Below are 24,126 nucleotides of genomic sequence, written 5' to 3' on the forward strand. Positions count from 1 at the left end.
GGTGGGAGCCTCTGTTTTCCTACAGTAGCCCCAGAGTCAGGACCAGAAAACTTGGAACGTGAGACCTCTCACTACACTTGAAGGCTCAAAACGAAGGTTTTGTCTTTGGTGTCCTTCCATTCTCCATCTCGGCAAGCTTCAAATCCAGCTAGGAGGCTGACGCTGCTGGGGGCTGATAATGAATTTTCACTGAGGAGAGGAGCTGCTGCAAGGAGTGATAACACGCTTGAATGACGAGCAGTTCATCTCCCCGAGCCTTTTGCAACCGTCCACTGATACAGCCTTGGGGCAGAACAGAGGTGGCCTCAGAGACTCAGCATGCCTGGAGACAGAGCAGGAGCAGCTGGACCCGCCTGTGGTTGACTGGGAGGGTGAGGGTGGCAGACACAGAAGCTAGCACGTAAGCACATAGTTTCTGGGAGAAACCTGGTGAGCCTGTGATATGCAGATGAAGTGTCTCCGGGGACAAAGGCTGCGATCTGAGATCAGGAGTTCTCATGTTCCGGGTAGTGCAAGAAAGTTGAACGCCATGTTCCCAGCACGTTTGCTGTCCTTAAGTCCCTGTCAGCCTAGCCTGCAGGACGTCTTCCACCCAATGATGTGATACCTTGTGGTTAAACTTCATTGTCACTTGTCTAGATTCTGAATCACCATCAAAACACTTCTCTGGGCTTCTAGAAAGATTTTACCGAAGAGGCAGGTCCTACCCTGAATGGGAGTGGTATCATGGGGGTTCTGGATCAAACAAAAAGGAAAATCAAGATCGGCACTAGTATTGATCTTTTTGCTTCCATGTGAGCAGCTACCTCCCTCTCCTGCTGTTATGACTCCCCACCCTGCTGGGCTGTGTCTTCTGTCAGGATACCCAAATGAATCCTTCTTCAGAGGTCTTTGGCAGGCATTTGTTGCAGTAAAAAGCAAAGTGACCAATCCATACCTCTAATGTCCCTCAAATGCACTTTGAATGAAGGGACAAAGGAGGAGGAAGCATGGATATGACAGACAGAACACGGACACTGGCATCTGAGGTACCTGAGTTCAAACCCTGATAGAGCCACTTGTTAGGTGTGAATCTACAAGTCTCAACCTTCCAAGCCTCCTTTAAAAATAGGAACAAGAGGACAAAATGCTGTCACATCTTTGTATTTCCAGTACCCAGAGGTAGAGGCAGGAGGATTGACAATTCAAGAGCAATGTAGCAGCATGACTCTTATCTTAAAACAAAAACCAACACACACACACACACACACACACACACACACACACACACACACACACACACAAATGCATGCATGCACGCACGCACGCACGCACGCACGCACGCACGTGTATCACATCCACAAAAACAGGAAAGGGGGGATGGGATGCAAGCATGGGGGAGGGAAGGAGCGGCCAGGGGAGGGATGGGGAAGAAGTGGGGGAGAAGGACAGAGAAAGGAATGGAAGGGGTGGGAAGGAGATGGAAGAGACCTAAGGATTGTTAAGAAAGTTAATTAAACAATGTGCATGAAGCCTTGGGACCCACCCCTCTTTAACATTGCTTGACCACTGCTGGGGCCTTATCCACTGCGTCCCCCCTCCACCAGGGCACCTTATCTCTCTCTTGCTGTTTCCAGGCAGGGAAGAATACACCTTGGCAGTATTCAGAGATTCTGGGGAGCCCAGGGAAGGCTCTGGATTACGTAGACTTTTAATTTCACTTTTAGTCTTGGTTTTTAGAGATAGGTTTTCATTCTGGAGCTCAGCCTGGACTGACACTTACTGTAGCCCAGGTTAGCCTCCAATTTGTGGAAATCCTTTTGTGTTGGCTTCCTAAGTTCCAAGATTGCAAGTGTGACCCACCATCACAGGCTTATTACCTAGATTTATTATAAACACAACAAAGGCACAGCTATACATTTTCCATTGTATTAAACAAACCACACATTTAAAATATCTTTTCCTTTCCACAAATGCCTGAGCCATTCCTGTCTTTGATATATATATATATATATATATATATATATATATATATATATATATATATATGTTTTTCAGGTTACCATTTATTCATAAAAGCTTGTAGTGCATTTTTTGTCAGTGGTCTTATTTGCTTTTACAATTCTATATCAAATTCCCTCTTGTAAGAGGACAAGGTATATTATTACTTAGTATTACTTAGAAATAAACACAATTTTCCTGATACGGGTCAAAGTGCAGTCATGCTAAGTCATATTTATGGTTACATAAAAGATCAAAAGTGACACAGCAAAAATTACTATATGGTCTAGAAAAATTTGATCTAATTTCTTTTTAATAAGACAGCAGTTAATGGTGTTTTTATTTATTTAGTGAATTAGTAGTGATGGCTTTCTCAGTCTTATGGTTATGGTATTCTTTGAATATCTTGGCTTTTACCTATGAGCATTAATTGTTCATCTTGTTTCCTGTCAGAGGTTGGGGCTCTCAATGATTTCAAATAATGTGCACTTCTCAGAGAGACACAATGTCCATGTAAGTGAACAAAGCGTTCACAGAATTAAAATGGGTGTATTTTAAATCGTTTTCTTCCCTTCCAAAGAATGATATTTTGCGTGAAAGCACAAGGTAGATACTAAAATCTTTTTTGAAATCTTATTTTCCTTGTAGATGCATTCTAATTTCATAGATGGGGTCCCTGGCATGACCTCCATTTCCTGCTCATTGACTCTCACAGTACAGCCTTAGGTGTGATGTCTCTGTAATCAAATCATTTGGCACCAACCCAGAGACTGTCTCCTGAGAAGAAAGCAAAGGGATTCTCTACTTCTTAGAGAATCTTGAGCTCTCACTGAACTGAGGCCAATCCTGATTGCCAAAGTTCTATGAGGACTGAGAACAAGGTTTCTGAGGTAGAGTGAGATAACCATCCCGTTGGGCAATAACAGAGAGAGCTCTGCCAACACAAATCTCAGGGCCGTTGCCTTTCTGGTATGCCAGGACAACAGGCAGATGTCCAGAGCTCAGGTCCTTCCCCACACAGCAGGAGAGGAAGCTTGGAAAACAGAGAGCAGGCTCTTATACAGGCAAAGGCCCCGACTGCTGTTCAAGCATGCCCAAGGAACCCCTCTGTTTATGGCTGTGCTCTCAGGGTCAAGAACTCACACACCTGTGCCAAATGTACAATGATGTCAAATGTACACTAAAGACATCACTAGTAAGGAAGGATCTCAGACTAAGAGCAGGTGAAGGTGGTCAAGAACTTGTCTTGATGGGGCTGGAGAGATGATGGAGAGATGGCTCAGAGGTTAAGAGAGCTGTGAGGGCCCACAGAGGCTATCTAGAGAGACCTTACTCGGTCAGAAATCTGAGCTTGCTTTACCCAGCAGGGCTGCATAACAGGATGATTTGGCCAAGGACGTGGTTACCAGGTGTTTTGAAGGGTCTACACTTGGCTGTACGCTGTGCTTTCATCTTTCAAGGGGAAGGTCTTTTGCCTCTCCCCTTGGCATTTGTATAAAAAGCCCTTTTGAATAAATGCCTGGGGCAACTGGGTATTGACCCAGGGCCCTCCCAAAGCTATCCTGTGTCTCTGTCTTTCCTATTGTTTCTTTCTGTCTTTCTACCTAATATTTCCTAATTCCTCTCTCCTCCACCCAAAAACTCTTCAACAGGTCGGAGCTGGACTCTGGCAGACTCCCACAGAGAGCATCCTGCTTTTCCAGATCAGAGCTGTGTTCCCAGCACCCACATTGGTAGCTCACAGCTGCCTGTAACGCTATCTCTAAGGAACCCAACATCCTTTTCTGGCTGCTTCAGGCACTTGTATACACTGCTTGCCACACACACACACACACACACACACACACACACACACACACACATACACACGCATGCATGCATATAAATAAAAATAACATAAATCTAAAAAAAGAAAAAATTGCCTTGTGACATTATAAGGCTTCTAGCAGGTCACCTGACAACCTCAGGGAAGACAAAGTACAGGTCCCCAAGCACAACAACTAAAGCTCTAACTGCATCCACAAACTGCTGTTCCAGTACAGGTGGAGGATGCACACAAGAGAGGTTGCCAACATGGCCAGCCTACAGGTAAGCCACATTTGGCAAAACAGATGCTCTGTGTCCTTCAAGGGCTGCCAGGAGGGTGGCATTCCTTAGCAAGCACCCTCAGCAGTGTGGGCCTCTAGTACTCCTATCCCCACCCCATGAGGCACTAAAAGACCAAGTAGGTCATTTGTCTTATTGCTGTAATTTTTGCGATGACTTGTATGTTGTTCAAATCTACATGATCTTTTTTTTTTAATTTTTATTTTGCAATACAATTCAGTTCTAATGATCTTTTAATAAAAAAAAAAACCCAGAGCCAAATATTGGGGTGAAAGATGAAAGATCAGAGAAGCAGAGCAAGCCACAGCCACCACCCATTACCTCACCAGCTCCATGAATCCTCTGACTGAAATCCTCTGTATCTTCACCCAAAAGGGTCTCAGGTGAACTGCCTTAGTTCCTGTTTCTTCACGCCTTATATACCTTTCTCTGCCCAGCCATATCACTTCCTGGGATTAAAGGTGTGTGCCACCACTGCCTGGCTCTGTTTCCACTGTGGCCTTGAACTCACAGAGATCCAGATGGATCTCTGCATCTTGAGTGATATGATTAAGGGTGTGTGCCACCACTGTCTGGCCTCTATTCTAATCTAGTGGCTGGTTCTGTCCTCCAATCCCCAGGCAAGTTTATTAGGGCACACAATATATCACCACACTTATAATTCACAAACTGAAATGTTTGGAACATTAGTGTGCAACTCAGTTGTCTTTAAGTCTTAATTTCTATTCATTTGTTTCTATCACACAAACAATGCAACTGATTCTTGCATTTGGGCCTATCCCTGTCAATCTGCCAAACTCACTTCTTAGTTCTAGCAGTCGTTCTTGAGATACTTTCTATACCAATAATTGTGTCATCTGTAGAGACAGGAGTTTCAGTGGTTCCTTTCTGATTGACATGCCTCTCATTGCCTTCATACTGGTCATGTTCTTTACTACAATGGTGAACAGAGGCACATGACAATAACCATTCTTGCCTCTATCTAGGAGCCGAGAAGTCAGTATATGATTCCTAAGTATGATGTCGACTCTGTGATTTTGGTAGATTTCTTTGTGAAACCAAGAGAGTTCCCACCTGTCCTTAGTTCAACACTAATTTTAAGTATAATAGACGCTGATTTTGTCAAATGCTTTCCTGCGGTGATCATGCTACTTCCTGCTTTTATTCCACTGATCTAAATGACTACACTGGTTGGTTTTCCAGTGTTGAACTAGCCTCACATACAGGAGCTTGCTCCTCTCTGTCTATGACGCACTGTTCTTTTTCACATATTGTCAGATAGGATTCCCTGGTACGCCATGAAGGATTTTTGTGTTTGTGGGCATAGGTAATCCTGGTTTGTTATTTTCTGTTTTGAAATGTGTTTGTTGGGTTTTGACGTTAGGATTATGCTTGCTCCCTAAAGTAAATTGGACAGTGCCCCTTCCTCTTGTCTGTCTGTCTGTCTGTCTGTCTCTCTCTCTCTCTCTCTCTCTCTCTCCCTCCCTCCCTCTCTTTCTGTGCTTTGTTGGAGTAGAATCTCTCTCTGTAGCCCAAGCTGGTCTCAGTTTTGCAGTACTGCTTTACTGGCCATGAATGCTAAGGTTAAAGACACACTTGTGCCGGCTTTATATAATGTCCTTTTGTCTCTACACATACCCATCAACATACACATTCATTGCCTTCTTCCCATCTGTTAGGAAATGCAACATCAGAGTGCTTCAGACAGTTTAGAAAATCTCTAACCATAATCCTCTATTTAACCGATGACTAGGACACCTTACAGGGAGAAGGCCACTGGCACAGGAATGTCATTATGTCCCCAGCATCTCCAATTTGTACCTCTCCATCTGCTGCTTCCTGCTGGCCATGCACCTGGGGCAAGTTCCAAGCAGCCTTTTCTCTTGTTTTCTGCGTATAACAGTGCCTTTTTGATTATTTGCCCATCTACTCAGATGACTTACATGCAATTGCATTTCTTTTCCCACCTTGCCAAATGCTCCTTTCTATCAGCCTCCAATATAAAATCAAACTATGAGTAGATTTTATGATGGGCAAAAATGAGAAGACACTTCAGACAGTGCAGAGATGGGTCTAGACCTCTTTGGGGACTTATGTATGATCCAATGAGCCTTGACTTGAGAGCAGTGTGGCCAGGTTGCTCCAATAGGCTTTAGTGGGTGTCTTTGGGCTTGAATATCTCCTCCAACACCATGGATTTGTGGTCTCTTCCTGTCCTAATAGGGCTGCTATAAAATGAAGAGAACCACAAATGGCTACACAGTTTGCAAGGATCGATATGAAATGAAAATGCAGTGCTCTTTGCTCAAAAGCAGGGGAAACACCACTAAGGAGCCTAAAACGTAAGCACTGCTCTGCTGCGAGTGCATCTGAGCATGGGAGGTGAGATGACTGTCATAGACACCCGAGGTCCCCTCCTTTATACCTAGAAATGTGTACCATCCATTGGTTAGAGGGTTGTCCTTCCTGACAAGGACAAGCAGGAGGCAGAAAGATTGGGCCAGAAAGTTCTCTTTCTCAAAAGCTCGTTGTCTAGTCACCAAGCTGTGGATAAGGTGTGTGTCCCTCAGTGGTTCTTGTGCTGGGAGCTGGATGGCCGATGTGAGAATATTGAGAAACATTTGAACCTTTATATTTTTGGTTGTGAGCCTAGCCTTTAACGGCTGAGCTATCTGTCCAGTCCGAGTTTGAACCTTTAAAGGGAGAGGCTTGGTAGGAGGTAATTAGATCTGAGGGGCAGGATGTCTGTCTTCCAAAGGGATTTTTTGCTTCCTATGTGATCTCAGTTAGCTCTCAGGAGAGTGGATTCTTATAAAAAGATGAATCTGACCCCTAATTGCTCTGTTTTCTTTTCTTTTTTTTTTTTTTTTTTTTTTTTTTTGGTTTTTCGAGACAAGGTTTCTCTGTGTAGCTTTGCGCCTTTTCCTGGAACTCACTTGGTAGCCCAGGCTGGCCTCGAACTCACAGAGATCTGCCTGGCTCTGCCTCCCGAGTGCTGGGATTAAAGGCATGCTCCACCACCGCCCGGCTGCTCTGTTTTCTTGTCTTGCCATGTGATAGCTCCTCTCAAAGGTATTCCTGCCATGATGTCACCTGCCATGTTGTGAAAGGCTCTTAGCAAGAGCAAGTGAACTGCTGTTTGGGCTTTCTCTCTCCAAAACTAAGAGCTACATAGATAAACTTCCTTTCCTATAGAAAGTACTCAGGCTCAGGTATTCTGCTACAGAACAGAAAATGGGTAGACATGGAACTCCTAGTAGGTAAGTGGTCTTCAAGGAATTACAATCTCTTCGAAGGGACTCGGTACCTGCATGACTATAGAGAGGGAATTCTCCTCAGAAGATTGACCTGATGGGTACACATGGGGTTGTCAGTCAATGATAGGGATGGTTATTTCCCCCGAAGACTCCATAGGGCACATGGATCTGATTTTTGATCTTCTGTGCCAAGTCTCTCGGAGTTTTAATGGCCACTGGGTGAGGACACAGAGACTGGATGGGATCCAAGACACTAAGAATGGCAGGGAGACAGCAAGGCTAAATGATGATTCAGTGGAGTCACTAAGACCCAGTGAGTGTTCTTTGTCCCATTGGACTTCACCTAAAAACACAATATCAAGTATCAAATTATAAAGAGCGAAGTTAAAGGAATACATCCCCTAAAGGCAGGACTCTTCTGACCCAGGGAGCCTATATAAAAACATTGATTAGTTGTCAGTGAAGTTGGTCCTGTAAAGGAATCATGCACATAAGGCTTTTTACACAACACTTGAAGTGGGAGTGAAAACAAGATTCACTGGGCTCCATCCTTCCTGGCATTACCAAATATGTGTGTGACTGGGTATGGTGACACACATAACTGTAATCCAGCATTTGGGAGGTGGAGGCAGGAGGGTCAGGAGTTCAAAGCTAGCCTTAGTTCATTAGCAAGTGTGTGAACGTTACTGATGTTCTTATTGACTAGACCGTGTGTATGGAATGGGATGTAACATTCACATATTTTAGTAAGGTTTGTGAATGTGATCACATTGATGTCCGGGAAATCAATGACAAGGAGAGTACCCAGGAAAGATTCCCAGCATTCCAGAAAGCCATTGACCAACCCCAGCACTGGCCTAGACTTCACAGTGGCCCCGCAACTAGTCAGCTTTGGTTCCACACTAGCTTACGTATGATTTGGTTAAAAAGAACCACAAATCTATCCAGATTTTAGGTAAAGAAAATGGGTTTTCCAAAGTTAGCTCAAGCTCAGGTCACCCTTCAAGAACAGTGACAGTATGCTGTGGATATCGCTATATGTAAATAAACTCTGATTGGCCAATAGCCAGACAGGAAGTATAGGCGGGACTAACAGAGAAGAGAATTGAGGGAACAGGAAGGGAGGAGAGAGACTGGCTGGAGCCGCCGCCAGGACAAGGAAGATGTAAGGTACCAGTAAGCCATGAGCCATGAGGCAAAGTAAAGATTAATAGAAATGGGCTAAATATAAGAGTAAGAGCTAGACAATGACAGGCCTACGCTAATGGCCAAGCAGTTTAAATAATGTAAGAGTTTGTGTGTTTATTTTATAAGTGGGCTCTGGGACTGGCGGGACTTGGCGGCGGGAGCTGGAGAAAAGTTCTCCAGCTACAACAGTATGTAAATGACTAGTAACCACAGCGGTGGGCAACGTCTTTTCTATGTCCCCTGGCTCATTCTGCAGCTTCGCTTTGCATGGCGAGGCAAAGCGACTCTGAACTACTAGTCTATGACGTAAACACCCATTGAGCGAGAACAGTCTTGGAAGGAAACATCCATCATTTGTTGCTGGAAGCTATGTGAGCCCAGGTGAGGTGCCAGCCATGTGCCATCGAAAGTCTCACATTCTAAGGGACTGCTTTGAAGACTCTGGGAACAGGACACACTTCCCATGTTCATCTTCTTGTCTGAGTGGTAGCACTCATTTGTGTGCTCACATACACACAGTCTCATGAGTATGCTAGCTGTGTTTGTACAGGCTTTCTGAATACTTGCCCCAGGAAGTCTAGACCATAAACTAATAGCAACCATTCAGAAAAATGGTCAATCTTTCCCATCTAGAGACCAGGACAGAAGAGAAGGAAATGGTCAGAGAAGAAAATCCTGGAAACAAGAGTTTCCCTTAAAACACCAAACCCCTTCATGAATCAAGTCCTTTTTTTAGATTTATGTTTATTTTTAATTATGTATATATGCACATGGATCTGTGTGGGTATATGTTTGAGTGAGTGCAGGTTAACTATGGAGGCCCAAAGAGGCCAGACATTGGATACCTTGGAACTGGCATTAACTAGTTGTTGCAAGCTGCCAGATATGGGTATTGGGAACTGAATCTGAGTCCTTGGCAAGAGCAGTACATACTCTTAATTGCTGGGCCATCTCTCCAGGCCTCACCAACCATGTCCTTTATTTACAATGCCATAGTATTTGTGTATGACCTGCATACACCTTCCTGTACCTCTAGGTTACTTATAACACCTCGTAGAATATCAAGTACACATAAGCTACTGCTGTACTTTATGGTTTAGAGAATAATGATAAAGAAAACATCCACACATGCTCAGGATAAATGTGGTCTCCCCAGTATTTCCAATTCATGGGAGACTGAATCCATGAATGCAGAATCCACAGTTAGGGAAGGTCATCTGTACATGGGAAAGAATATCTAGAAGGAGGGAGGGAGGGAGAGAGGAGGGAGGACCTATTATTTCCTCACTCTGTTTCTGAGAGTTTCATGGTTAAGTTCCACTACAAACTTCTTTTATAGATAAGACAGACCAAAAAAGTTCTAAGTTGTGAAACAATGGGTATAAAAGGCCATACATGTCACTCTGTGCTACTTTGAACTTAACAGTAGCCAGGGCCTGGAGGCTAGCTCAGAGGGTAAAGCGCTTGCTGATCAAACATGAAGACTCCTGGACACCCAGCATCCATGTCACAGCTCGACTCTGTGGCACACAGGCACATCTGTAACCTTGACACAGGGGTGAGGATGTATGAGACAGGTCGATCCCGGAGCTCACCAGCCAGCCAGTCTAGACGAAATGGTGAGCTCCACCTTCAGTGGGAGATGTTGTCTCCAAACAAATGTGGAGAATAGTAGAAGACCCGTGACTGACCTCTGGCTTCCACACACATGCGCAAGCAAGCACAGGTGCGTGCACACACACACATGCATGCATGCACGAAATCAATAGCCAACGTTCACAAACTTAACTGAGTGTGATGCCAGCTATATTCCGGGTATGTTTCAAAGTATCTTCTATAAATTAGCTTGCAGCCTTACTGCTAGAGGAGGAGAAGACTTTATGGTAAGTTGCTTCCGATAGTGGAAGAGCAAACGTTTAAGCCTCTAGTGTCTCCAGTCAGTACACACGCTCTTAACTGCTCTGCCTGAAAGCCAAGTCCATTATCAGTGGTGTTTTCATTTCGAGACTTGGCTCCAAGGAATTGTCTACCCCAACTACTATCGCAAAGGAGCTGTGCTCGGCTGCTCTTTCTGTAATAAAGCACCCATTACTTCTACAGGCCTAACACCCATTTTTTTTTTCTTCAAAAGTAAACAATGCATGGAAACAGAGTAAGCTACAGAGCTTCAGCCAGGACCCGTGGATGTTTCCAGCAGAAGTGACAAGACAGGAACCATTTCCTGTGGCAACTCCGTCCTGGGAGCCACTCAGGTCACTTCAGCTGCTTTATTAAGATTGCGGAAAATATGGAAGCTGAGAGAGGCCTGGCCATAAATGATGTGAGTCATCAGAAAGAGGATGCAGCTTGCAGCAGAAATGGAGGTGATGGGAAGTAGTTGAATTCAAGGGATTCTCAAGCCATAAGAATTATTTGAAGGATGGGAGTGGGCAGGAAGAGAGAAATTCCAAATGATCCTCAAGTGTTTGACCCGAGCAATTAGAAAATTGAAACTGCCTTTGCTTGGAGAGAGGAAAACCGTGGAAGAGACGGGTCTGGGGAGAGCTTCTTAAGAGGGAGGGGTTGAAGACATTAACGAGGTGCCTGCCCTGCAGCCAGCTAAAATAAGACATCCAGTCAGCTGTTAGATATGTGATTTTTCGGGTGGCAAGAGAAAGGCTGGGCTTAGACATGAAAATTTGCTAGTTTTCAACACGTAGAAGTATTTAAGAAAATGCATAATATCATTACCGAAGTCAATAATGATGGAAAAACTTAGGCATGTTATTCAAAGTACAGCTTTCTGATAAACATCCATATCACCTGGGAACATGTCAGGTATGCAAATCATAGGCTTATCTGCACCCACTGAGTCAGGATTCTTTGGGTAGGGCCCTGCACCTCTGTAAAATAAGCCTTCCAGGTGTTTCCTTTGCCTACTCAAGTTTCAGAAGCACTGCTTTAGAAATCAGGGAGTGAGGAAGGAAGATGACAAACAGCCCAGGAGGAGGAAGACCAGAAGGCATGGTGGAAATCAAGCTAACAATGACTTACATGTAGAAGAGGCCCCCACGGTGTGCCATGGGATTTACACACTGTCCCCAAGGTGGAGGTCGTTATGCCGTCTGAGGGGAAGCTTTGGCGGAGTTGTGTAATGGCCACAAGCTTGGTGAGCAGATGTTAAGAGAGAAGGGGCAGAAAGGGGCAGAGACCGCAAAAGCCAATGTTCAGAGGAGCTTTACCTCAGAGGGAAGAGGAGAAACGGACAGTGGATGGAGTGGGAAATGGGTACGAAAGGGCTCCATTCGGTCTCTTTTTCTTCTCTCTCACCCTCACCTCCGTCATTTTAGAAGGGGACTGCCTATGACAGTACATGTTCATCATGTTGTGTTTGATCTGGTACAGATGAGGAAAATCCGGAGGAGAGGGACCTGGAGGACCAGAGCCTCTGAGCAAGTGGGGGAAGGTGAGATGGAGTGGCAGGTAATAGCCAGGAACGTCCACCCCGGTGCCCCCTCCACAGTCATAAGCAGGAAGAAGATGATGTGGACCAGAGGCACAGGCAGACCAGTAAGTATTCAGACGAGAGGGTGAAAGTCTGTCAATGAAGTCTTGGTTTGGTTTTTCCAGCTTTGCTAAATCAGTTAAGAAGTAGGGTAGTGAACTGGGGATGAGGATGGAGGAGGAATACAGTTGTCTAGGACACAGGAGAATGAAAAGGCAGGGAGGACAGGAGCCCTGGAGCACAAAGGGTCCGCTTCAGCTGTGATAATCTTAGCAAACACTGAATGGTGTATTTCTTTTTTCAAGGAAGTCCTTTCTGAAAAAAAGGGAATTGATATATTTGATCACGCTTCTGATCGCACACACACACACACACACACACACACACACACACACACACGATCACATGTAGAGAAGAAACACCAGCATGTCTCTACACACAAATTCTAAACATTAGAAGCAAATTTCCTGTAGTGTGGGCTAAACAGCAGACAGCTTGGCTCAAACAAATGTCTAAAAGTGGCCTTCTGAGTGTGTTCCCTAGATAGGTGCAGAAAGGATACAGGCAGATAGATAGATAGATAGATAGATAGATAGATAGATAGATAGATACGTAGATACGTAGATACGTAGATACATAGATACATAGATAGATAGATAGATAGATAGATAGATAGATAGATAGATACATAGATACATAGATACATAGATAGATATATAGATACATAGATAGATAGGTAGGTAGATAAAAGGATGGATGGATAATGGATGGAGAGAGAGAGAGAGAGAGAGAGAGAGAGAGAGAGAGAGAGAGAGAGAGTCCCATTGGTCAGCTGTTCTACCATGGAAGGATATGGCAGGCCTGGGAAGAACATCTATCTAAGTATGGATCTAAGTACAGGAGTTGATAAGAAATGAAGACAGGCAGCAGGAACTCAGAGAGAGTGAGAGAATGGGTGTGTTTGGTATAAGAAGCCAGGGCCTGGTTCTGCAGGCAGATATTTCCACCTGAATTCTGACTCTCCAAACCCAACCTGAGTCTCATGTTTTATTCTAAAATATGATTGTGTGATAACAAATAAAACAGACATTGTATAATGTAACATACATTAAGTACTCAGCAAGCACTAGCTACTGTTTATAATAAAACAACAGGACTGGATGGATTTTTTTTTTTTAAGGAAGGAAAGAAGAAAACAGAACAGAGGTGAAGTGGAGGGAAGAAAAGAAGGGGCAGACAGGGAGAACTGGTGTAAGGAGCTGAGCCAGCAGAGCTGAGCATGGTGGCACTTGAGATCCCACCACCTTCAAGATGGAGACAAGAGATCTGTGGGTTCTAGGACAGCCACGGCTACATAGTGAGACTTTGTCTCAAAAACATGTCAACTGATTACTGTGAGGATGAAAAGAGAAAGAGAAGAGAAAATGAGACCCCAGAAATAAAATCTGGAGTAAGAGTGGAGGAGGTGAAAGAGAATTATGTGAACAAGGAGAAGAGAGACATACAAATTAGAAACAAAGAAAGAAGGAAAATGTTAACATAAGACACAGCTCCGTAATTATCTCCTTGAAGGATGAACTCAGCCGTATTCTTGACAAGCCCATGATGGATGGTCCTCAAAGCATCCTGTGAACAAGAGTGAGCCTCAATAACGGACATGGCTGGATCTTAGCGGCCACTGAATACCATGATCAAAATACTCAATTTCAACATGCTTTGAATAGTGAATAGACTCCTAAGATTACATCACGATCCAGGCAGTAACTTGACAACATTTTTGTGTTTTCTGATTTTAAAGACTTTATGTACTGCTTGAGTGATGTCAAAACCCCCAATGTGTAGGATGAGGCCTTCCACACAAGCAGGACTCTGCTAGTCCTTTCATGATGGGAGAAGATCTAGAACATTCACTCATCCGAGGTCCTTCAACAGAGCAGTCATGCTGCCAGGTGCCAAGCTCTGAGGAATCCCAGAGGCCACTCTACCCCCTTGATGGACCTTTTCCAGAACCAAACCTGAGGGCTGAATCTCTGGGTCCCAGGGGATCTGGGAAGGATTTTGCCACTTCAGCATATCCATCTTCACATGATCTTACACGACTTCGAAGCCTTCCAGAAGTTTCTCTCAAGTTCCTAATACCCTTGTTCAGGATGGCGTCTATGTCCCAAGTAATGGCATAGCCCTAAGACACTGGTGGGAAGGAGGGGGTGAGTTTGAGCCTCATGTGACCCCCCCCCACGACTGACATTCTCTGAGGTGTGGGTCTCCCTATCTGAGCATCCCCTATCCACTCAGATGGTTCACTTCTTAGTTACTTTCAGTTTCTGGAAATATTTCTTGGGTTCCTGAAGTGTTCTGAGACCTAAGGAGAGAATAGGGCTCCCCGGGGCCCTTCATTATTTCTTACCCTTCTACCTGGGCTTTCCTAAGAGTGGGTGCATAGATCCCATACATCGAGACTCCAGAACACAGTTGTGCCTTGGCCAGTGTGGGGACAGGTCCCTGTGGTGACCCACGTGCCCCTTCCTTCCCTCTGACTGCGCCTTTCCTCAGTGTGGGAAGAAAAAGTGCCACCGTGGGGACAGGAGGCATGAACAGATGAAAAATTGTTCCATGATGTCGTAATCCAAGGCTTTTATTTATGGTCCCGGACTCCTGAAAAGGAGAAATCAATGATTTGTTGAGTTTGACCTTTGTGCTTGGACATCAGTAACTCCTTCCAGAAGTGATGGAGACCAAATGCCCAGGGGCTCTAAGGTGTGGTGAAAGGGGGCCAGGAAGAAGCAGCTATTACCTCTACTACAGGAATGTGACTTTATCACATGAGCATGTGTGTGTCACTCTTGAAAGTCTTTATCTCCTCCTGAATGGCTAAGCCAGCACAATGCCCGGTGATATTTGTACCTCGATGCAGGATGATGGCAAAGAGCCCGTATGCCCTTTGGAGCACTTGTGAGGTACTGCTGGGAGGCATGTGAAACAAGTGCCCCAAGAAAAGAGAGGAGCATGTTTTTGTATGAGTTCTGGAACCTTGCTCAAAGCACATTTTCCAATCCGTCGTGGGGAAATGCGCTCGTAAGTTTCCATGTGACGATGTCTACCTGGGAGGCCCTGTCCCTCTTGGCACCATCTCACTCCAAAGAGGCCCTGCTTGGAAATCTCATTTTTCTTACAACAGATGCTGGGTTTGGGTCCAGATGTCTTAGCCATGGTTTCAGTGTGTGCACGGGGCTGGTGCTTGGGTGGAAAGTGAGCCAGAAAGGGATGGGAGGGTGTATTAGAGCCTTCTTCCTCTCCTGCCTGCCTCTCTGCACCGATTTGTTTTCTCCTACAAACCCAACTGGAAGTAGCAAGGGTTATAGAAGTGGGGCACGTGGGGGGGCTAGCTAGCCATCTGGATCCTTTCAGTGGAAAATCCTCCTGGATGTCTTAGCAGGACTCTGCCATCTCTGCCATGGCTTTCTTTGAAACAACAATGTCCAAACTTCGATCAGCCAAAAGAGAAAAAAGAAAACAACAGAGCTAACGTGGTAATAATGCCAGTGTTCAAACCCCACCCCCAGGATTCTGGTTTCTCATGTCTGGTATGGGAGACCCAAGAACGTTTTTAGTAAGCACACCTGGAATTCTGATAAGGGTGAGTCTAGACCACAGGCTGCCAAACACATGGGTGGGAGCGCATTGGTGGCCCTTCGTGAGGTCAGTGTGGAGCCGTGGCTTGCCTATGCTCTGCAGCAGGTGCACACAGTATCTCCTTTTCCTGCCCACCCGCTTCAGTGGCTCCCTGAAACCGTGCTCGGGTGGTTGTGAACAGGGAACCACAGGACAACTACACGCAAGGAGCCAAGGCAAACAAACAGTGAAAAGAGACGACTTCTGGATCCGATTTTGCAATTCTGAAGCTCTTGTCAGCTCCATGCGATTCCGGATTTGCTTGCAGACTGCCTGCCCAGTTGATGTTTTCCCCGCATGCTTTTGTCTCTCAAACGAAAGGCAACTTGTGGGGAAGAGAGCTCAGTCTTCTATCTCCCTCAGTTTCCCCAGTGTGTGCTGTCTCGTTGGTGGTCATTACTGGAGGAGAGTCTCTGATTTCTCATCAGGTCACTTCCAAAAGGCCATTGCTCCTCAGTTATTTGGATCTTGTAGCCCGTTAGGACAATCTGATAGAAGGTAGCAATGCTCCCAAATGTTTGTGTAATTCGAGATACAGTTGAAGTATATTCTAATAGTACTACAGGGTCTGAAATAACCTGTAATGTGGGTTTTATTGGAAAATGGGTTCCAGATTCCAGTAGAGGATGCCAGGAGCTCATTTTTTCTGGCCACGGTTCCAGAACAGGACTGGACTCATGCTGTTGGAACTCCCTCTGCCCCTTCACACACACACACACACACACACACACACACACACACACACACACACAAACACACACACACACACCCCACACACACACCCCATACACATACACACACACACATACACACCACACACACATACACACACCACACCACACCAACACACCACACATACACACACACACACACACACCACACCACACACATACCACAGCACACACACGCGTGCGCACACACACACACACCACACACACACACACACACACACACACACACACACACACACACACGGATAGTCGGGCAGACTAGAGCAAGGTGTGGCGCTGTCAGAACTGCTTCCATTAGTTCTGACAGAGCCAGGACGAGGGATTGAGAAGAAAGAGTATTTCAGGGAGACAGAGTCAGGTGGTCCTTGAGAAGGGTGTGGAGCCTGGCTCCTTTATCTGCAATGCAGAGAGAGGCCAGTTAGAACTATCTGGCCATCGCAGCAGTAACAGCCCGAGGGTGATGGTCACACTGAGTGAGGGATCGTCACACCTGTAAATATGAAGGGTTTCTGGCTATTTATCAGTGGGTGACGAACCACTGGAAAATATGGCGGTTTTAAAAAGCAGCTACTTAATTTTCTCATGATCCTGTGTTACGGGCTTGCGCAGGTGTGCTCTGTGTGAAGGCATTCAGCTCATGGAGACCTGGAGCCTGGTCTTTGTGGGTGTGGGGACCACTAGGCTCCCTTTCTCTTCCTACAGGTTTTTCAGTGGAGCAGCCAGATAAAGGTGTTCCCAACCACACCTAGCTGGAAACTTCTAGAACTTTGTAAATATAGGCTGGTCACTGATATGGCTTTATTAGGGAGACCCAAGATTGCCCAAATAAAAAAAGGAGAGCCTGCTCAGAAGCTCGCACCCTATGCATGGCAATGGACTGCCTCAGGTGGTGTGAGGCTCTGAGACTATCTAGCAAAGGTTCTGTACCACAGCTGCCATCCCAGGAGTATTGCTGACATTCCCAAAAGAAATGCTAAACGGTTTCATTTATGTTTCTTCTTATCTAAAAGTAAATTCCACCTTATCCTCTTCCCTTCTGTTTCCTCAGCCTGGACTTTCTGCCCATCAGCACAGCCACCCACTTTATCCACCATGATGTCACAGAGTCTTGGTCTATTACCACGGATCTTGAAGTGTTGTCCGGATAATCACACACAAGTCACCAAAGTTTGCATAGGGCTTCCTTAAAAGAAAAAAAAAAAAAATCCAACTAACCCAGAGTCACAATTGGCCATATTAGAATGTTCTCTCAGGCAGAGAAAGGGATGGAAGTGAAAGTACTTTGGGAACTGTGTATCACTCTGGTGTGGTGGAGACAAACCTGGTTGCTTCCCAGAGCCCCCCTCCACACAGTACATTTCTGTTTGAGGGGTGGTGGCAGTGTGCACAGTACATTTCTGTTTGAGTGGTGGTGGCAGTGTGCACAGTACATTTCTGTTTCAGTGGTGGTGGCAGTGTGCACAGTACATTTCTGTTTGAGTGGTGGTGGCAGTGTGCACAGTACATTTCTGTTTCAGTGGTGGTGGCAGTGTGCACAGTACATTTCTGTTTGAGTGGTGGCAGTGTGCACAGTACATTTCTGTTTGAGTGGTGGTGGCAGTGTGCACAGTACATTTCTGTTTGAGTGGTGGTGGCAGTGTGCACAGTACATTTCTGTTTGAGTGGTGGTGGCAGTGTGCACAGTACATTTCTGTTTGAGTGGTGGTGGCAGTGTGCACAGTACATTTCTGTTTGAGGGGTGGTGGCAGTGTGCACAGTACATTTCTGTTTGAGGGGTGGTGGCAGTGTGCACAGTACATTTCTGTTTGAGGGGTGGTGGCAGTGTGCACAGTACATTTCTGTTTGAGGGGTGGTGGCAGTGTGCACAGTACATTTCTGTTTGAGGGGTGGTGGCAGTGTGCACAGTACATTTCTGTTTGAGGGGTGGTGGCAGTGTGCACAGTACATTTCTGTTTGAGTGGTGGTGGCAGTGTGCACAGTACATTTCTGTTTGAGTGGTGGTGGCAGTGTGCACAGTACATTTCTGTTTGAGTGGTGGTGGCAGTGTGCACAGTACATTTCTGTTTGAGTGGTGGTGGCAGTGTGCCCCGCCTCTTTCTCCCATGTAAGTGTGGCCACGCGGCCAAGTTCTAAGGAGAGAAGCAGAAGGCTCACAGAGAGGCTGCTGGGGGAACTGACTTCACACGGGGAAGAGAGCCACTGAGAATGCTCTGTAGATGATGGTGTTTGCCACACAAACCTGGTCACCTAAGCTCCATCCCTGTCTCCAGACTCCATATTAGCATGGTAGGAGAGAACTGGCTCCCCAAAGTTGTCCTTCGACCTGCACATGCATGTTGTGGCATGCCCACCCACACATAAACACACACACACACACACACACACACACACACACACACACACACACAATTTTAATAAACACGATTTCCTTAAGAACTCAGAAATGGCCGGGCGGTGGTGGCACATGCCTTTAATCCCAGCACTCGGGAGGCAGAGCCAGGCGGATCTCTGTGAGTTCGAGGCCAGCCTGGGCTACCAAGTGAGTTCCAGGAAAAAGGCGCAAAGCTACACAGAGAAACAAAAAAAAAAAAAAAAAAAAAAAAAAAAAAAAAAAAAAAAGAGAGAACTCAGAAATGATCCTTGGTTTACTTTGGATTTCTTCTTCCTGCTGCCCACACTAAGCATATAATGGCTAGTTCTCTATCAGTCTTCTGAGAGCTTAAGGGACTTTAGAGTTGAGGCCACATTCCAGTATGGTAAAACATAAGACAGATGGATTATGGGTCGGCAATGACCATTGGGTTTTATTCTAACCCTGAACTCTAGAAATAGATATCAAGATCAAAGTTAAGATGGTAGAGAGATTCCCATTGAAGCCATTGCTGTTTGGGGGTCTCTTGTTATAATTAGCGCTATCTTATGTGCCCAAACCTACCCATCGATGACATATATGGCTATCTCTCTATACAGGCAGCAATTCTCAACCTGTGGCTCATGACCCCTTTAAGGTCAAATGACCCTTTCACAGGGGTTGCCTAAGACCATTGGGAAACACAGATATTTACCTTACGATTCATAACAGTAGCAAAATTACTGTTACGAAGTAGCAAGGAAACTAATTGTATGGCTGGAGGTCACCACAGCATGAGGCACTGTATTAAAGGGTCGCAGCATTAGGAAGGTTGGATGGAGTTACAGGTGTGTGCCATCGGCCCTGCCTGTTCAACTGTGCTAACTTGTTTATTGGGTTCCTTTTCATGTGTGCCCCATTGACTAGCGTAGCCCCCGGTACGGAGTCTAAGTTTAATGAGAGTTTGTTGACTGACTGAACTTTGACGGCCCTTGTGGCCGCACATAGAGTGGAATACCTTTTCCCTTTCCTGCTTACTGCCACGTTTCCCTCTTTGCTGCAGAGATTGTGTTCTCCAAGTCTAAGGCTAAGCCAGATAACTCGGTGACGAAACTCCCGTCAGTACCCTGGAGTGGTACTTACTGAGTGGATGGTCAGTGTGTTTGGGGTCTAAGACATCGTTGGATGGAAGGAAGGGGCAGCTTCCCACCTGAGAGAGAGAGGCTGTCCCCTGCAACTTTGTCATTTTCCTAGTGAGGCAGAGGTGGGCGGGTGGTTAGAGCCAGGACAGAATGGAGAGGGTGGGAGGAGGGTGAATGGGAGACTTGGCTACCCTGATAGGGAGAAAGGGTCTCTTTCAGCTTTTCCGTAATGGCAGGGAGGGTGATGGGGAGGCAGGTCTCATAAAGCAGGATCAAATGGCAGCCTTTCTGTAGAGATTTAAGCTGAGAGGCAAGAAAATGAATGTATGTACCTAGGGAGCCTCTCTGCGCTCTGGTAGGCGGCTGAATGGGGTCATTCAGTTGGCTCTGGCCACTTCATTCTTTATGCATAATCTCCCTGCTGTGGTCAAAGTGCTCTTCAGTCTTTCCAGAGCTGTTCCTCCAGGGATTTCTCTCCTTTCCTCCTTGTTTACAGTTAAGACATTTTGTTTGTTATTTGAATTATAAAGGTACACACTAAACATAATCATTCTAATAGTACAAACAAACAAACAAAAAACCCAGCTCCTTACTCCAGCTTTATTAAGTTTTAGATTTTATGCAGACGATGGGTTTGATGAGGGTAATTAGATCTGTATTGCCTGAAGAGCCGCCATGGTTTACATCACAATCGTAAGCGATCAATTAAAAGGTAGCTCCTGCACTTTCTACTAGTCCAGAACCTTTGTGCCGAGACCCGTTTAGCCCGTGGGGCTAAGTGGCCATCTGAGTGTTTGGCTGCTCTAGAACCTTCTGAGTGCTCCATGGTGACCCGGCTGTGCGCAGTCTCACCCCTGCTGAGACGCTTCAGTGTCCTCATTAGGAATTTTTTCCTTTGGTTTTTATAATTTTTCCAAATGTGGACTTTTGAGACTGTCTTTGGGGATTGCTTTTTGTGGAAGTTTTGCTCCCTTCTTATAGGGTGTGCAAAACATTGATCATCACACTGGGGTCCCACGACCCGACCCCTTTCTCTGACATGAAGGCTCGTGATTATGTTTGCAAAAATCAGATTCTCCCGCCTGTAGCATGAATCTTAAAAGTTCTTATTAATAAAAACAAACCTGGGGCTAGGTATTGGGGTGAATGCTGGAAGATCAGAGAAACAGAACAAGCCACAGCCACCTCATGTCACCAGTTCCTCAGCTGATCCTGTTTCCTCAGACTGGAAGCCTCTGAGTCCTCATCTAGAATGAATCTCAGTTGAACTGCTGCTAGAAGCCTAAAAGCTTAACCAGCTCTAGTTCCTGGTCCTCACACCTTATATACCTTTCTGTCATCACTTCCTGGGATTAAAGATGTGAGTCACCATGCCTGGCTGTTTCCTTTGTGGCTTTAAATTCACAGAGATCCAGATGGATCTCTGCCTTCCAAGTGATAGGGTTAAAGGCGTGTGTGCCACCATTTTCTGGCCTCTATATCTAGTGGCTGTTCTGCTCTCTGACCCCAGATAAGTTTATTAGGGTACACAATATTTTGGGGAACATAATATCACCACACCTGCCCTCATGTATTTTTCAAGTGCCACTCACGGGATGGGCCCTTTACATACCAATTCATTGGGAAGAGGTTCTATGATTGGACTTTGAACCCAAAAGAGCAACACATCCCTGAAGGTCAGGCTGGTGGTAAAGAGTGTATGGAACAACAGTGGCCTCTGAACTGGCCACAAGGAAGATCTTCACACAGTGGTAGCATGAAGAATTATCTGTGTGTACACATTGCGTGTGTGTGTGTGTGTGTGTGTGTGTGAGTTCGTGCACTGTGCTGCACAGGTTGCTCTTTCCAAGCTTGCCACACTCCCCACTCTTCCTTTTACTACCTCGTGAACTGAACACTTGCTTGTTACAATGTTTATCCATCCTATCCTTGCCTCTTTGTTTATTATGAGGCAGCTTTGTAACACGAATCTTAAAAGGTCTTGTTAGTAAAAACTCAGGAGCAAGGTATTGAGGTGAATTCTGAAAGGTCAGAGAAGCAGAACAAGCCACAGCTAACTCGCCTCGCCAGCTTCTCAGCTGATCGTGTTTCCTCAGATTAAAAGCCTCTGAGTCTTCATCCGAATTGATCTCAGCTGAACTGCTGCTAAAAAGCCTAAAAGCCTCTAGTTCCTGGTCCTCAGGCCTTATGTACCTTTCTGCTTCCTGCCATCACTTCCTGGGATTAAAGGCTTGTGTCTTTCACAAGCAAGACATGAGATCTCAAGTGCTGGGATTAAAGGTGTGTGCCACCACACCTGGCTCTGTTCCTAGTGTGACCTTGAACTCACAGAGATCCAGAGGGATCTCTGCCTCCCAAGTGATAGGATTAAAGGCATGTGCCACCATTGGCTAATCTTTACGTTTAATACAGTGGCTGTTCTGTTCTCCGACCCCCAGATAAGTTTATTGGGGTGCACAATATATCAACCACAGTTCAGCATAAATAAAAATATCACCACACAGCTTATTTCTCTATTGTCTAAGGTTTCAAGAGTTTGGAAATAGTAACACTTGGGTTTGTCTGTTGGTTCCCACAGAGCTTCATGCAAGCAGGATGCTTAAAAATGAATTTTGAAGATGACAGTTCTCATCAGAAACCTTAAAGACCTTTGAACAGTGGCGGAAGTCTCATGTTGTGTGGCTAGAGTTTCTTCTCAGGAAGATTTACGCACACTGGAAGCAGATAGCAGCACAGTATGGAGGCGTTTGTCACACTTTCCCTGCGATTAGCTGAAGTAGAGGAGAATGTAGGCGTCACACACAGCCTGGTGATGCCGCCAAGGCTGGAATCCATCCTTTGCTTTAAGGAATCTGAACTGCTTTTGAAATAAACACATCTGGATTGGAGGTCAACCATGTAAATAAGATCTAGACGCCTTGCTTCTGTCTGAAAAGAAAATATGGAGGAGCCGGCCAGGGTTTTCTGAGCAGGTCTTAAAGAAGTTGAACATCACCAGCCTTCTCTTCCTTTACCTTTGTTGTTTATTTTATTTCTTCACAGAGGAATCTGCGTCATGTCTCCAACATGTGTCCAAACATGGCCCTTGGGTCTAAACATGTTTACTCCTCAGTTCTTGTCAAACAGTCGGATTTGGAAAATGAGCGCCAAGCCTACATCACTGCATGCCGCATGCCTCCCCATCAACACGGACTTGGCAAGGACGAGTCTGTGTCGAGGGGTGACGGGGGCTTGCCTGGGGCTGTAAGCTCCACGAGGCAGCCTTGACTCCACTTTGCACCCCGACTCTAGCCCACTAAAGGATACAGAAACATTTGCTTCGTGCCTCATTGCCTTTTAGAAAGCTTTAAAAACGATAATCAAGCCTTTCCAGCACAAATTGAAATGCCTCAACTGGCGACATGTCATTAGTGTGAAACAGTTTTCTTTGGCCATGTTCTTGACTTTTTCCTGCTCTTAAAAACAAGTTGACTTTTAGCTTATGTTCTGACTTCCAACGACTATCTACTTTTCAAACATTTCTTCTTTAGGGGACCTCTAATTTTGAAAATGCCATGAGAAAATATTCTGTTAAGCCTGCAAGAGCAGAAGAGCCATACGTGCAGTGTCTCAGCTTCAGGAAGACATCACTCCCCTAAACACGAAAGCCAGTGTCCGAACAACCCATAACAGACTCCACCCTGCTGACTTTGTGACGGAACTATGGTCTCCACCATTGAATTATTACCCCAGCAACCACTGCTTCATGACATGTCTTTGGGGATTAGGGTTGGGGTTGAAATAGGTCTAACTCTAGCCCAGACTAGCCTAGAACCTGCTATGTAGTCTAGGTCTCAAACTTATGGCAATTCTCCTGTCTCAGCTTCCCATTTGCTAGGGTTGTAAGCATGAGCCAGCATACCTGGTTCTTAATGAATTTTTCAAACTGATGTTCTCAGGGTAAATTCTGCAAACTCAACACCATCATTTAGCATTATCTCCAGTAGAGGTGGGCGGTGACCTCAGCAGCAGCACAATGAGGTTGAAGCCCAGCATTTTGTTTCAGAGAGTACAGATTGTGTTCTTGTTTTCCTAGCAGTGATCTATTCACGGCCGTATTGAAACACAGACCACACAACACACACACACACACACACACACACCACACAACACACACACACACACACACACACACCACACAACACACACCACACACTACACACACACACACCACACA

General features: G+C 45.5%; 1 long non-coding RNA gene across 1 annotated transcript; it reads left to right on the forward strand.

The window, feature by feature from the left end:
* Window positions 1-10,442: 10,442 nt before the first annotated feature.
* LOC131921651 (uncharacterized) lies at window positions 10,443-23,631 on the forward strand. The gene is made up of 3 exons (XR_009382050.1): window positions 10,443-10,851; window positions 11,861-11,976; window positions 22,489-23,631. It is a non-coding gene; the product is annotated as an uncharacterized LOC131921651 (long non-coding RNA).
* Window positions 23,632-24,126: the final 495 nt, after the last annotated feature.

This window comes from Peromyscus eremicus, chromosome 11 (assembly GCF_949786415.1).
Source record: "Peromyscus eremicus chromosome 11, PerEre_H2_v1, whole genome shotgun sequence".
In the NCBI taxonomy this organism is placed as follows: domain Eukaryota; kingdom Metazoa; phylum Chordata; class Mammalia; order Rodentia; family Cricetidae; genus Peromyscus; species Peromyscus eremicus.